This window comes from Struthio camelus, chromosome 1 (assembly GCF_040807025.1).
Source record: "Struthio camelus isolate bStrCam1 chromosome 1, bStrCam1.hap1, whole genome shotgun sequence".
NCBI classification, from domain to species: Eukaryota; Metazoa; Chordata; class Aves; order Struthioniformes; family Struthionidae; genus Struthio; species Struthio camelus.
Genome location: NC_090942.1, coordinates 33,027,160 through 33,040,235, shown reverse-complemented (window position 1 = coordinate 33,040,235; position 13,076 = coordinate 33,027,160). Strand labels below are relative to the sequence as shown.

Sequence of the window (13,076 nt, the reverse complement as noted above, 5' to 3'; positions counted from 1 at the left end):
GATCAGTTTAAATTATAAGCTGCTTTGACTGGGGCAGTTACATACATGGCACAGCAAAGCTGTAAACACCTCCCAAACAGGGAGATGCCCAGTAAGTTTAGATAACGCCAGAGTCAAGCAGGTTAAATGGTATTTTTGGATTGCAACTTTAAACCCAGATGTCTCAGTTTTGCCTGGGTGTTCTACTGGTGCCCTAAATTCTTCACCAGAATTAGTCTTTATAGCCTTATTTTTTACCTTCTGCCTTATAAAAGAAGATGGGATGGAATACAAAAACAATGTTTTAATATCATTCCTTTCAGTAGTCCTTTACAGTAATTACAGCCTGAGCAAACACGCTTCATCTCTTGTGCACTTATACGTATGTTTTCCTTTCTTTCAAAGACACGGTTAAAGTGTTTGAATTGAGCACAACTTTACAAATTTGAAGACAATGGAAACACTCAGGAGGGACTGAAGGCATTCCTTGCATAGGTTGAAAGAGACATAATTTCGTTTGAAATACATCACTGTTAGAGATGGTAATTGAGAAAAAGTAAAAAATTCAGCCTGATTATTAAATTTCTCAATGAGTTAGAAAACAAATTCTGGTACAAAAACAAATTAAGAATGCATTCTTGCAGCCACTTAGATGTTAGAAACAGGTACTCACATGATGGTACTATTAGCATAGTTTTTCAAGCTAAGTTTTAACATTTGTAAAAGCGTGCAAATGTTGTGGCAGCCATTAAGAAGGCCTAACTCAGACCAGGTTTCAATAAGACACAGGTTTACAAGTAGTCTACCTCTTTTCCACCGAAAGGTTTTGCACTAGAGCAAAAAAGTGCTTACTGAGAAAATTACCTATAAATCATCAGACTCTGCTGTTACAGCAAAATCATATAGTGCAAACAGAACCCGAAGGAAAACTGCGGAGCAGGCAGAAGGAAAGCGTACCATCAACCTGAAGGAAAGCTCTGAACTCACAGTTAGTTCCTTGTAAACATGCAGAAGGGATGCTCAGCTAAAATGCTCCCTGAAATCTTAATTTCTTTGCCTAGGAAATATGATGAAGGGTTTTTCTTTCCTTTCTTTTTCTTGACGATCTAGACTCCAGAGCAGGGGCTTCAAAGCGCCTGTGAAAAGGTAAGACCCTTTGTATTACTCAGGTTAATCACTTTCTTTATATCCCTGCAGCTAACTCCCAAAAGCACTATCTGTCTAGGAGAATGCCTGCAATGCTGGAGATATTTTTGTGAAAAGCTTACTGTGCAAAAGAACAGAATCTGATTCAAAGATAGGGAAACTCCTCCCTTTGGGAAGTAGAGCAGAAACCACTAATATTAGCATGAAATGCCAGAATAGTTATGCTAGGGAGGAGGTCGCTCAGAAGAGGGACAGTGCCAGAAACTGAGGACTAAGGCATTCTGTCAGATCTAAAGCCCTAACAAGTACACTAACAAAGGAGGGTAAACAGCACTGAGGGAACAAGCTGTACAAATTCCACCCAGTTGCCTTGGGGAGATTTTCAGGAGATGGGGCACTGGCCACCTATATGTAGCATCTATTTAAACAAATACTGTTGAGGCATAGGCAAAAATTAGCATGTTTGCTGTTTTTAATTTAAAATCACTCTCTTAAAGGAGTTACAATTTTATCTGTTAGCTTGGAAACACTTGGCATGCCATTAAAAATTGAAATGAGTAAGAACCAAGAGCTCAGATTCAAACATTTCTGAGCTTTAGAAAGATGCCTACCTTCCTCTTGAAAAGGACCGATAACGCTCAAGATGATCAGAGTTGTGCAAATCAGCTCTGCCCAAGCTTTAAAGGGCAACGCTAATACATGCTGCTACTGTTCCCAACAGGAAAGTGTGACACTTCAAACAAGCCAATTCCTCAAAATTTGCAGATATCAAAATTTACAGATATCACCAGAGCCGTGCTACATTTCACAAACAACCCATTTCATAACTTATGCCTAGGTCTGCTGTTCAGGAGTCTATACGCAGGACTAGTGCCCTAATAACAGGCGAAAAGGACTAACTAATTTTTAGATTTTCCAATATTACCACTTCTCTAATCGAGTTATCTCTAGTTCTCTCTCACTCTCAAATAGTTCATAACAAAATGTGAAGTGTTACATAGCTTATCACCTTCATAAAAACTGCCTGCTGCAGCTGGCAACCTAAACTGCACAGGTAAAGTAAAGCAGGGAAGGTTGGTGGGTTTTTTACAATTTTCTTTTTTTTTTTTTTTGGTTGCCTTTCCTTTTTCTTTAACATTAACTTGTAGAGCAAATAAACACCTCCAGCTAGCTGAAAATCTATGGTAGTACAAACTGTGGTAGTTCTAAATTGGAGTATACAACAAGGCAATGTCCGACAAAGCAAGGACTGTGGCCTTACAACACACTGTCAACAAAGACACCATCTCACCGTCTATTGGTATCATTAGGTTAAGAGCTGACTTATTTGGCTGGCACTTGAGAAACGAGAGGAGACTTGATGTCCATCCTCAAGAGCCTACGCAGGGAAATGGAGATATAATAAACTACAACAAGGGCAAATTCTTCCTAGCTGCGCTGCCAGGAGTTCTTCCATTCTTGGCAAACAGGGCGCACAGTAGTCCAGATGCATTGTTGTCTGTTTAAAAATATCAGCAATAATGTCAGTCCTCCATGAGGTGGCAGATTGACCCAGAGAGGACAGGGTAGGTGCTTCGCTGAGTTTGGAGCTGGGGAAGAAGAGGGTGAAGGAGAGTGGGCTGGGCAACTGTTTAGGCAAAACATGGAAATGGGATTCAGAAGAAAATACCAAATAAATAGTATCTACCTTTTGTGTTTTGCTAGGCTGGGGGAAAGGCAAAAAGGAAAAGAAGTGCAGACATCCTTAAGGCATTAAGGTTGTAATTACATACTAAAATTGCTTACATAAAGCCAGAAGGATGTGGAGAAGCTGAAATTAAGAGATACTAATATGAAAATTACAAACAGAACAATCACTTTCAGCAGCGTTTAAAGACACAGCCTGGGAGATGATGGGGTAACCTCATCTCTCCAAATACACAAATGTATAGACCCAATGCTGTTATGTTATTTTAGTGGAGCAACCTAGAATAACATAGACAGTATATTTACATTCATATTTACAGATTAACACCTCATGTGGCTGGTGTTATTCAACCAGATCTGCCATTGACTTCACCTAAACTATGGCTTGACTAAAACGCTAAGATTTGTTCTATAATTTTTATTGCAGCTAATTCTCTTAATTCCCTCCTCCCTAGCCATTTTCTTGTATCTGCATTATCAAAGACATAAAAAGACAGTAATCCCATGAGGGGCTTATTTTTGCGTGCTTCACATTTATATAAACGTGGAAATTTTTCCTGCTATTATAATGTTAAAAGACTAATACGACTACATATTTTAATGTATCAAAAATAAAGCCCTGCAGCTTGATTCTCACAATAAACCTCGTGCTTCTAATAAGAGTTTAAAAAATACCATTATCAAACTGAAACCTTCTAAATGTGAAGTGCTAACCTACATTCCCATGCTACTGCCCTCTCATTTAAAATATATTTTATATACTAAGACTATTTTACATTTGCTGGTAGTGCTGGAGAAGGCACTTAATACCACTAAAATAATGTAATTTTAGGTTCAATTTTACAAAGCAGCAATCTATTTTTAAGCCTAAGTGAGCTTCTCAAACAAACCATTAATTCAAACCTTTAGGGGAAAAAAAGAAAAATAAAAAAAGCTCATTTATTCATCAAGAAGTTAATCTAGTTTGTTCTCTAGCTCAGCTATAGCCTTCTCTGTGTTTTTTGCATGTGTATGCTATTAATGAAACAGAAACTGACTCAGAGTTTCAAACCTATTATATAAGTAAACAGTACACTTTGATGTAAAAATTTACAATGTTCACAGATTCATTTGAATTTCACATTCACATTACCACCAAAGAGATAAAAGAAATGTATTTTCCACTGCTATGTTTATTACAGTTTTCTTGGCTTGTTACAACTAATTTATCTTTGAAATCAAGATCTCAAATTAAAATAGCATACTTTACTTTGCAAGAATAATAATTGATTTTTTCTCTTTTAAACTAAGCTCAGTGCAGTTCTGCACTGTCACATCAATGGATGAGGGAAAACCACTCTTCCATTCAAAGGATTCTTCCAAATTCTTTGTTTTTATATTGTAAAAATATTATGCTATGCACAAAATAATATCTTCCCGCAAAATTAGCAATAAATACTGAATTAAAGGATGAAAGACTTTTCAAGGGAAAGGTCAAAAAAGTCATCAAGAAAAAACTTTCTGAATTCTGCAGATACTACTGCAAAAACACTTTACTACAAAACTTGTAATCTAGATTCTACATTCATAATAGCAGATCACTAATAAGCATGTTATTTTTTTCCATGTTTGAGAATGGATACATTTAAACATATAAAAATAAAAAGTAACTTACTAACTATATATATATGTATGTGTGTGTGTGTGTGTGTGTGTACATACACACATAATATTTGTATCACATGTTGAGCCATTCAAAGAAACATCTGTTTTTTACACCAATGCTGTTATGCCATACAGAAACAGGGCAGCATAATTTTGCCCCACAGCAGGACTCTTATTCTCAGGAAAATACACCATTTCATAATTACACATTCACATTATCTCCACAAACTATCAACTAAAGCCAAGGTATTTGATAAATCTCTAAATATGCACAAAAAATTAAAAACAGATTTCTCTTAGTAATACAGGTACACACAATAGCAATTTCTCTTAACACAATTATTAGAAATTATTTTAGTATATTACACCAAAATTAATTTTTGTAAAATTGCAACATTTAATGCATATTTTTTCATGCAAACGCAGTACAAAATATGAACATTTCTGAACTTTGACAAACTACAAACAGGAAAGTAAGACATTTAAAAAGTGAAAATATAACCTATTCTTAAATAGCTGATTACTTCAAACACTTGGCTTGGCTTTATAGATTCGATAAATTATCTTACTCTTTGAGGGAATTTTCAGTCATTCCAGTCACAGTTAGAATAACAGTGAATCAAGGCAGCTTGTCAGTCAGACCCCTCTCCTTTGCACATCTCGAAATATTGATCCTTCAAAGAAAATACAAACAACTGCTCACTTGAGTCTCAAGTAACACCTGCAGGTGGTACAGCTGTATTAGCATCACACTGTTCTGGATTTCAACATGCAAAGAACGCAAAATTGCTGTAAATCAACATTAAAGGCTAAAATTATTTTCTCAGCCATGCTAATTTAAATTGAGAGATGGCATTGTCCACAGACTTTTAAGTTCACATTGAACTGTCTTACGGCTTATGCACCAGAGAAACCATAAAATAACTAACACCAGAAAGTACTCTTTAACCATTAATATAAAATTAAATGTTGCTGATTTTTCAATTTATTCACAGACTTAGCACCATTTAAAACTGTGCTTTGTTGTATTCACTTTAATCAAATGTTATTTTAATTGGGTCTGTAAGGACATGTAGAAACTACTGTACCATTGGGATGAATCTAGTTTTTGATCTCCTATTCTTAAGTCTTTCCAAATCAACCTGATTTTTATTTTCACCTTTAACATCCCTTCAGGCACTACTCCCTAGGGTTCCAGAACTTCAATTCCCAATTCAAATTTATTCAGAGGAATACCGTATCTCAGAGCAGTAATTCTGGAAAGCTACACTTCTGGAAATGAGGACTTCTTACCAAATCTTCCTTATAGCCTATGGGAAAATGCTGATGCCTAAAGCAGGGCTCCTAGGAAATGCTGCACTGGGCATATGGATAGAAAAAGAGGATGGCAGATCTATGTGGCATGTAGGCTTGTGGTGCTTCTTGTAGGCTTGTGGTGCTTCTGAGGGTAGCCACTGTGCATGTATGTGATGAGGGTACCGCCTTCCAGTAAGGAGCGTGAAATCAAGGCAGGACCTTGGACACCCAGTCAGGAGGGCACATCTGCTCTCCCCTTCCCCAGCCTCATCTCTCCCAAGCACCTTTCTTTCCAGGAGGCAGACAGACAGCTGCCTTTTTTTCCTCCCTGCAAACTGTGAGCTAGCCACCAACAGACTGGAGGAAGGCTGTTCTGCATACTGCTGAAGGAGTAGCCATCTGTGAACAAGGAGAGTCATGGGAAATAAAGTCTTGTGCGGAAAAAGTCAGTTAGACTTTGAATAAGAGCAATCTACCTCATGCTGAGATTTGCCTTTTCTTACAGTAAGAATTAATAGTTAATAAAGTTTCCTCATACTGGGCAGTTTCAACAGCTGAAACTGGTTGATGATACAAGGCAGCAAAATTAGAGTACTCCTCCCCCAAACCTTTACCTCTTCCTTCTTAGCAGGAGATTTACTCAGTTGTTTCACTGCAAAGATCTGATATTTCACCATTTTCTAGACTAAACTGCAAGATGCTAAATTAGTTCACAATTGCACTCCACAATTAAGTTGGATTCAATTTGCCTGGATAGCATTTAGTCAAAATCTAAGTTTCATTCATCAGAGTAAAATTTAACATAGAAAATCAACTTATATCTCTAACTCATGAAAATAATATTTTTAATATCAAGTTAGATATTAGATTAGTTAGCTATTAGTTAGATATCAACACTGGAGGGTGGCATTTTTTGGTTTGTTTAATCTTTGTGCACTTGTTTGGGGTTTTTTTTTTTGGTCATTTGAGATCGTGGAAAAACCTCTCAAATTATATTTTAGATGGAAGTGGATCAAGTTCATGAAAGGGATTATGTCATGTGGGTTGCCTGTGCAGCAGCCACTGGACACAACGACCAAGAAAACCCTTGCAAGCTTCCTTTTCACATATCGGTAGGGCATAGGAATACACATCTTATAACCCTGAATAGTAGAAAAGGAAGAGAATCTGTAACTTCTCTAAGGTTCATATCTTTAGGGTTTTTTTCATTTCAGTTGAGAGTGGAACAGAAAGGCAAGTGATCTGTTGCCACCTCTTATTATTATTTAAAAATGTTACAGGTTTTTGCACTGCATTGTAGGGGATCTCAGAATTCACACTCACAACTCATTTTAAACTTTGTAATTGGTTCTATAACTGGAGTTTGATTCCTGTAAAAAGACGTTAGGCAGAAACTGTGAAGATGGGAGAGATGCAGGAAGCCCTTTTCCCACTCTCTTTTTAATCTTGATAGTGGGTTCCCAGCATTCCCAGCTGGGGCCAATCTGGCAACAAAGCATGATTAAGGAAATTTTGACACCGTAATGCTTGCTGCTGGGTAATTTGCCACCAAAGATAATAAAATTTCTGCTTATTTAAACCACATTCCTTTCTTCCTCAGTGGTGGACAATTTTGGCTATTTTTAACATTGCAAAATATATTCACATCAGTATGTGCTGGGAAAAATGTGATACACCTTAGGTTTAATATCATAAACCAGAATTTCCAGACATAAAGCCAACAGCTGGCATGACTGAAACACTCTAAACTTCAGACATATGCTTTCTCAAATGTTTGATCAGAAAGAATTTACCTGAGTCACTGTACTGATTTAGCAGAGGTATTGAATGTCATAGTGAAAACCGAAAGAGGGAAGAAAGACTCAAAGACTTAAAGCAGATAGTTAAAATACTGTTTAAAAATGAAACCCTTCTAATGTATTTGGGTCAAGGTACTTGTACCAGAAAAAGTATCCACTGAAATCTGAACTGAGAAAACAAACACAATTAAACCCTAGTTAACTTGACTGCAGAGTGAAAAATGAAGCTAGCCATAAAATCCCCTTTGCTATTATAACGGCATTAAGGACCAGAATATAAAGGTAGGTTTCTCTTTTCCGCCAGCGATTGCTGCAGTCTCTTGATCAAAGTACTTTATTGGAAAGTCCATTTAGGTACTTAATCTTCCAAACAACCTGAAAAACTGCAGGTATGAAAAGGGAGGTTCATGGACAGTAGAACAACTGCTCTTAAAGTCATCCTTTCTTTGCTCTCCTGAGTAGAGCCACAGCATTATAGAACTAACTAACCTCTTAAAACTAAAACAGGAAACTGAAAAAGTTAGGGCTATCCATTCAATGGCCATACTCCTTTTTTTGCAAAGAGTGGTTCAAACAGTTCCTCTATAATTTTTGCCATTCACTGAAAGTGAAAGGGCTGGTATTTAACTCAAGGTAGGGTACATTTTTGCATTAGGCTTGCTTTGATCTGATGATAAGCTGCTGCCAAAAAGACAGGGGAAATGGAGGTCCTGAGCCCCTCTCCTGTGCCTCACTGCATGCCCCTGCACCCTCTCCTTGCATTAGCTTCAAGAACTGTAGTATGCTCAGTAAGTTTTATCAGTTCATTGATCCAAGAGAAAACAAACCTATGTAAGAAAACATCAGCTTCTGACCTGACTGAGACTACCAAAAGCGACAACCTCTTTTGGATGGCAGCCTGAAATTAAATGAGGTGACACACCATGTGAAACTATACCCTCAGTCTAAGTCTTCACGGAACTGAGCTGTGACAATGCCATAATAAACTCTTCCTATCACTCCAAGTTTAGTCTGTTTCTCCCCACTGAGGCATGTGTGTAAAAAGAAGGAAAATGAAGTACCTATGCAGAGTAGAGTCAAATATCTGAAAATATATTCATGCACAGAAGCTTTTCTTAAAAAAAAAAAAAAAAGGTAATCAAAGAAAGATCCTGATGTTTTTACTTCCTCTATCTGATGCAAGGAAAACAAGGTCACCAACATCCATCACAATTTTTAAATCACTACAATGTCCAACAAGGCAAAAGCAGACGTTACTCAAAGCCTCCAAAATAGGTTTCACCCCTCTACCCACTTTGCTACAGAAAATGATTAACTTCTCAAAATCGCAGTCTTACGGTATTTCACAAGAAATTCTGACATGCTGCTGTTAACAATCTTCAAATTTCATTTATACTTAGGACTTTTTTTTCAATTTAAGCAATTACTCATTACGACTACTCTTTCGCATGGCCTTCAACTAGGACATAGTTTCTTCATGGCCCTGTGATTCATGTTCATACCTTCTAGTATTCACTCCTTTTAAAAATATTTTTCATTTTAACATTGTATTTGCTGACTTTAGCAGAATCTTATACCACTCATATGTTTAATGCTTATAATCTTGGGAAAGCAAAAGATATATTTTATTTTGATGCAACTCATTGGTATTCCTATCTCATATTCAGCAATTTTTAAATACACACACAATACAGTCTTTAACTTCCTTCCACATGTTCAGGACAAGATGTTAAATAAAACATAATCCAGGGATAGACAGTAAGCAGCAGGCTACAAACATATTAGCTTAAGAATGGGAAGGGATGGTAAACCCAAAATAGGCTTTAATAGCCTCAGATCATGTAAATAATAATTCAGAGTTGATCCACTTCACCTTAAACCCTGCAATTCATATCCTCTTTGAATTCCTCTTGCCTTCTTTAAAGAATAGGGATGGAGGTGTTGCCTTAACCGTCAAAGACACTGGGACTGCTCCTCACTTTCCTTCATAAAAGGAAGCTCTTCGGACGTATCCCATTTGCTTCTAGATGATATCATTTTTAGTTTCTGAAAACATTCTGCAGGATGCAATAAGCAAACATTCCTGTAGTCCTCTTACCATTACAATTCTGCATTAAAATTTTTACTTCTTTGACCTCATAAAATTGTCAGGAAAAATCCTTCCAGGCATAGCAATCTGGCTAACAAGAAAAAACTATCTGATCCAAGGAATAGATGATTAGTCAGACCCTCAAGCAGGCCCATGGAAGAAAACTACAATACTTCATCCACACTGGAGAAACAGAAAAACTCAGGACACTCAGGAGGGTTTGTAATGAAAACTACAAGCCTATGAAGACTATGGGTTCCCACAGATTCCTCAGGCTCATCACTAGGAGACAAAGAAGGCCCTTGTAAGTACAATCTCATATGCACATGAGAAAAAGGAAGAAGCTAGTCTGCAGCATGTCATTCTGACTAAATCTTCACCGGTCAGGCAGAAAAGGAAAGCTTTATAGAATTTCCAGCATCACTACCAGTGCTTTCTCAGAGGTGAAAAACAACACTTTCTTTTCACAGAGTACAGAATATGGCAAAAATACAGTTCATACATAGGTATGGAAAGAAAACCAGCTTTGCGAAATAAGGCCTGCTCATATCACATAGCAGAACATCACCTGGAGGTCTCTGAGTGAGGCCAGCTTGGGTCCTAAAAGAAGTGATACCATGCTGGATTTTATTAGTAAGTGGGTTCAGTGACATCTTGACAATGCTATTCCGCTTATAGTTATAGAAAAAGTTTGGCCTCAGCCAGCTTAGGTAACTTTACACCAGCACAGAAATGCCCATGGCATTATCTTGAAGTTACTAGAGGAGACATACATGTTTCAATTTAAGCATATTACAAGTTCAGGTGTCTTCACTAGGAGTCCTTGAATTCTTGAAATTCATATATATGTTGACAGGATCAAGTTCTCAGTCATGTAAATAATGAAGACAGTTGTAATGTTTAAGCACACTGGTGATAAATCCTTCACTTCTACTTCTCAGATAAAATTGCCGTTTCCGGGAGTGCCCTCTTTCAAACGTTATTTAACCAAATAAAATATTTAGATTTATTGCTTTAAATCTTGAACCTACTTCTACTTTATTTATATCACTTCACATATATAGAACTCCACTAATGTAAGTATAATTACTCGTGATATATACTGGAAAGAAGAGAACAGAATCAGGCCCGCTGTCCTCACATGCTCTCCTGTGACACGCCTGGTTCATAATAGCATGGCAGCCTGTTAAGCCCATATTCACCCTTTTCTCACAATATCTAAGCCACTTTCAGAAGATACAGAGATTCATACATTTCACTGCATGCTTCTGTCAGGAACACTACCATTAACATCTTATTTTTACTATTTTTATGATTCAAAACATATCCTTCTATTTCTTCATAATGAGTTGCAGTGTTTGTCCTAATGCATTCCATCAGGTATGTGAACCTTTAATTTTAAAAAGCACCCTCCAAAGAAGTGCTACACACTGTGCAAACACAGTAAGTATGTAAAAAGAAAAGTCAAACATTTACTGCATTTCCCTTACTGAGTTTTATATCCACCAATCTTCTACATTTATTTTATTCAAATAACAGGTTTTTTTTTCAATTCAAGAACAAATTGTTGCAATAAGTGTAGGCAACCACTATAGATCAGTATATGCAGTGTCCTGCATTTCACAGTACTGTATTTCACATACATTTGCCAGGATGCATTTTATATACACTGCAAATTCTATATTTGAAAGGTTTTCTATCTAAAGATAAGAACATTTTAGATATATATAATATAAAAGTTATATAATTAGTTATGTTACTATGTATGTCTTATATTATTAGTTTCTGATATATATGTAAATACATACACACACACAAATATATACATTTTCACATATATATGAAAACAATATTCAGTCATCTTAATCAGCTTGGCAATTTGAGATGCCCATTGCTTTGATGACTACTCTCCTTTAAAAAAGTGCCCCACATAGTTTTTGTGCCTACTCGCATCTGGAGTATATATCCAGTATACATCCGGCACAACAGAGCCTTTCTATTTGCATAGCAGTTTCCAATTGATACAGAAATCATTAAGTTATCAAAAGGTTACAACAGCTATGCAAAAGAAAACTGTTACGTCATATTTAAGGTATTCATGGGAGAGAGGCACACACAAAGAAGGCAGTGGACAGATCATTGTTTAGTTAGTCTGTTCCAAATGCAAGGTAGGGGAAGAATTAACCCCATGATTCTCCATGAAAAGTCACTGTGTTATATCACAAATTGAAACCTACTTTTGCTAAATAATCAATTAAACTGTGTGTCAGGTTAAATAAAACCTTGTAGGCAGAATAAATATTTTAAAGAGATTTTGACTACTACTGTTGTTTCATCTATTGGTATACTTTTAAAAGAAAAACAGAAATTTTCAAAGCACTGTCTTATCACAGTAAAGTAAGAGCAATGTTGCTTTTTCATGTGAATGACAAGAAGTATCTGTATGTGGAGGTTATTCCAACATAAAGATTTTTAAAATGTATTTCATTTATTTACCAGAGTCTAATGTGACAGTCTTTCAAAAAAAGAAATAGAAGCCGTTTTTGTGCTCAAAGCCTTACAGCTTTTTGAGCCAGCAGCCTGACTTAGAAGCCCACTTCCCAGGCTTCTGCCAGGGCCAGACAGAGATGTTTTTTAGGGTCCAATGAAGTTCTGTCCTCCTTTCCAGTGTGCTGTTGTCTTCAATTAATCAGATTGTCACCTGTGTGAATGAGCACACATATGCAAACTATTCCTCTTCCAAATTTTTAGGAAGCTCCTGTTCCCCCCCACCCCCTTTTTTTTTTTTAAGTGGAAAGATATTTTTTCCTGGGAAGATGTTTAGCTCTCTTATATTACTCACAAACAAAAAACAGCAGCAAAGACTATCAGTATTAAGCTTTACCACATGGCAGTAAATAACTATTTTGTACTCTAAAGTTAGTCACCTACTTTAAACATGAAAGAACTAAAAACTGTGTTGCTAAAAATTATAGAAGGATTTCCAGGGATGAACATTGCAGAAGGATACACAAAAACAACTGAAGAAAGTATTCTATTAAACTTGGACTTCTAAAGCTACTCTAGTCAGAAATTTGTTATTAAACTCTTTACATGTGATCTAACTGAATACAGAATTCAGTGGAAACCGACTTTTTTTAATGAAAATAAGTGTATTTTTTAAACAGAGGTGAGCATACTCCTCTGGTAGCAAGAGCAGGTAGTCTTTCCTTTTGCCACTTCACTGAAGTTAAACACTACTGTAGGCAGACACAAGAGGGGCTTTCTACAATGCCCAGAGAACTTTTCCATCCTTTTTCCCCTAGGCAATCATGACCTGTTTTGGGGAAGTATAAAACAAGAGGAGAAAAGAGCATTTTTGATTAACCCATTGATGACATTTTATTGTATTTTGTCAAGCAGAATATATAATTTTTTCACTCATTTTGCCACCGGGT

General features: G+C 36.5%; 1 protein-coding gene across 31 annotated transcripts in view; it reads right to left on the bottom strand.

Moving 5' to 3' along the window:
* The window catches only part of NRCAM (neuronal cell adhesion molecule), a 155,331-nt gene that overhangs the window by 75,284 nt on the left and 66,971 nt on the right, over nucleotides 1-13,076 (bottom strand). For 26 of the 31 annotated variants that reach the window (XM_068933298.1, XM_068933439.1, XM_068933318.1 and 23 more), the window contains exon 3: nucleotides 5,025-5,129. The exons of the other annotated variants lie outside the window; for them this stretch is intronic. The gene's annotated coding sequence lies outside the window, so the exon portion shown is untranslated. The remainder of the gene's footprint in view (nucleotides 1-5,024; nucleotides 5,130-13,076) is intronic. 31 annotated transcript variants of the gene reach the window in all.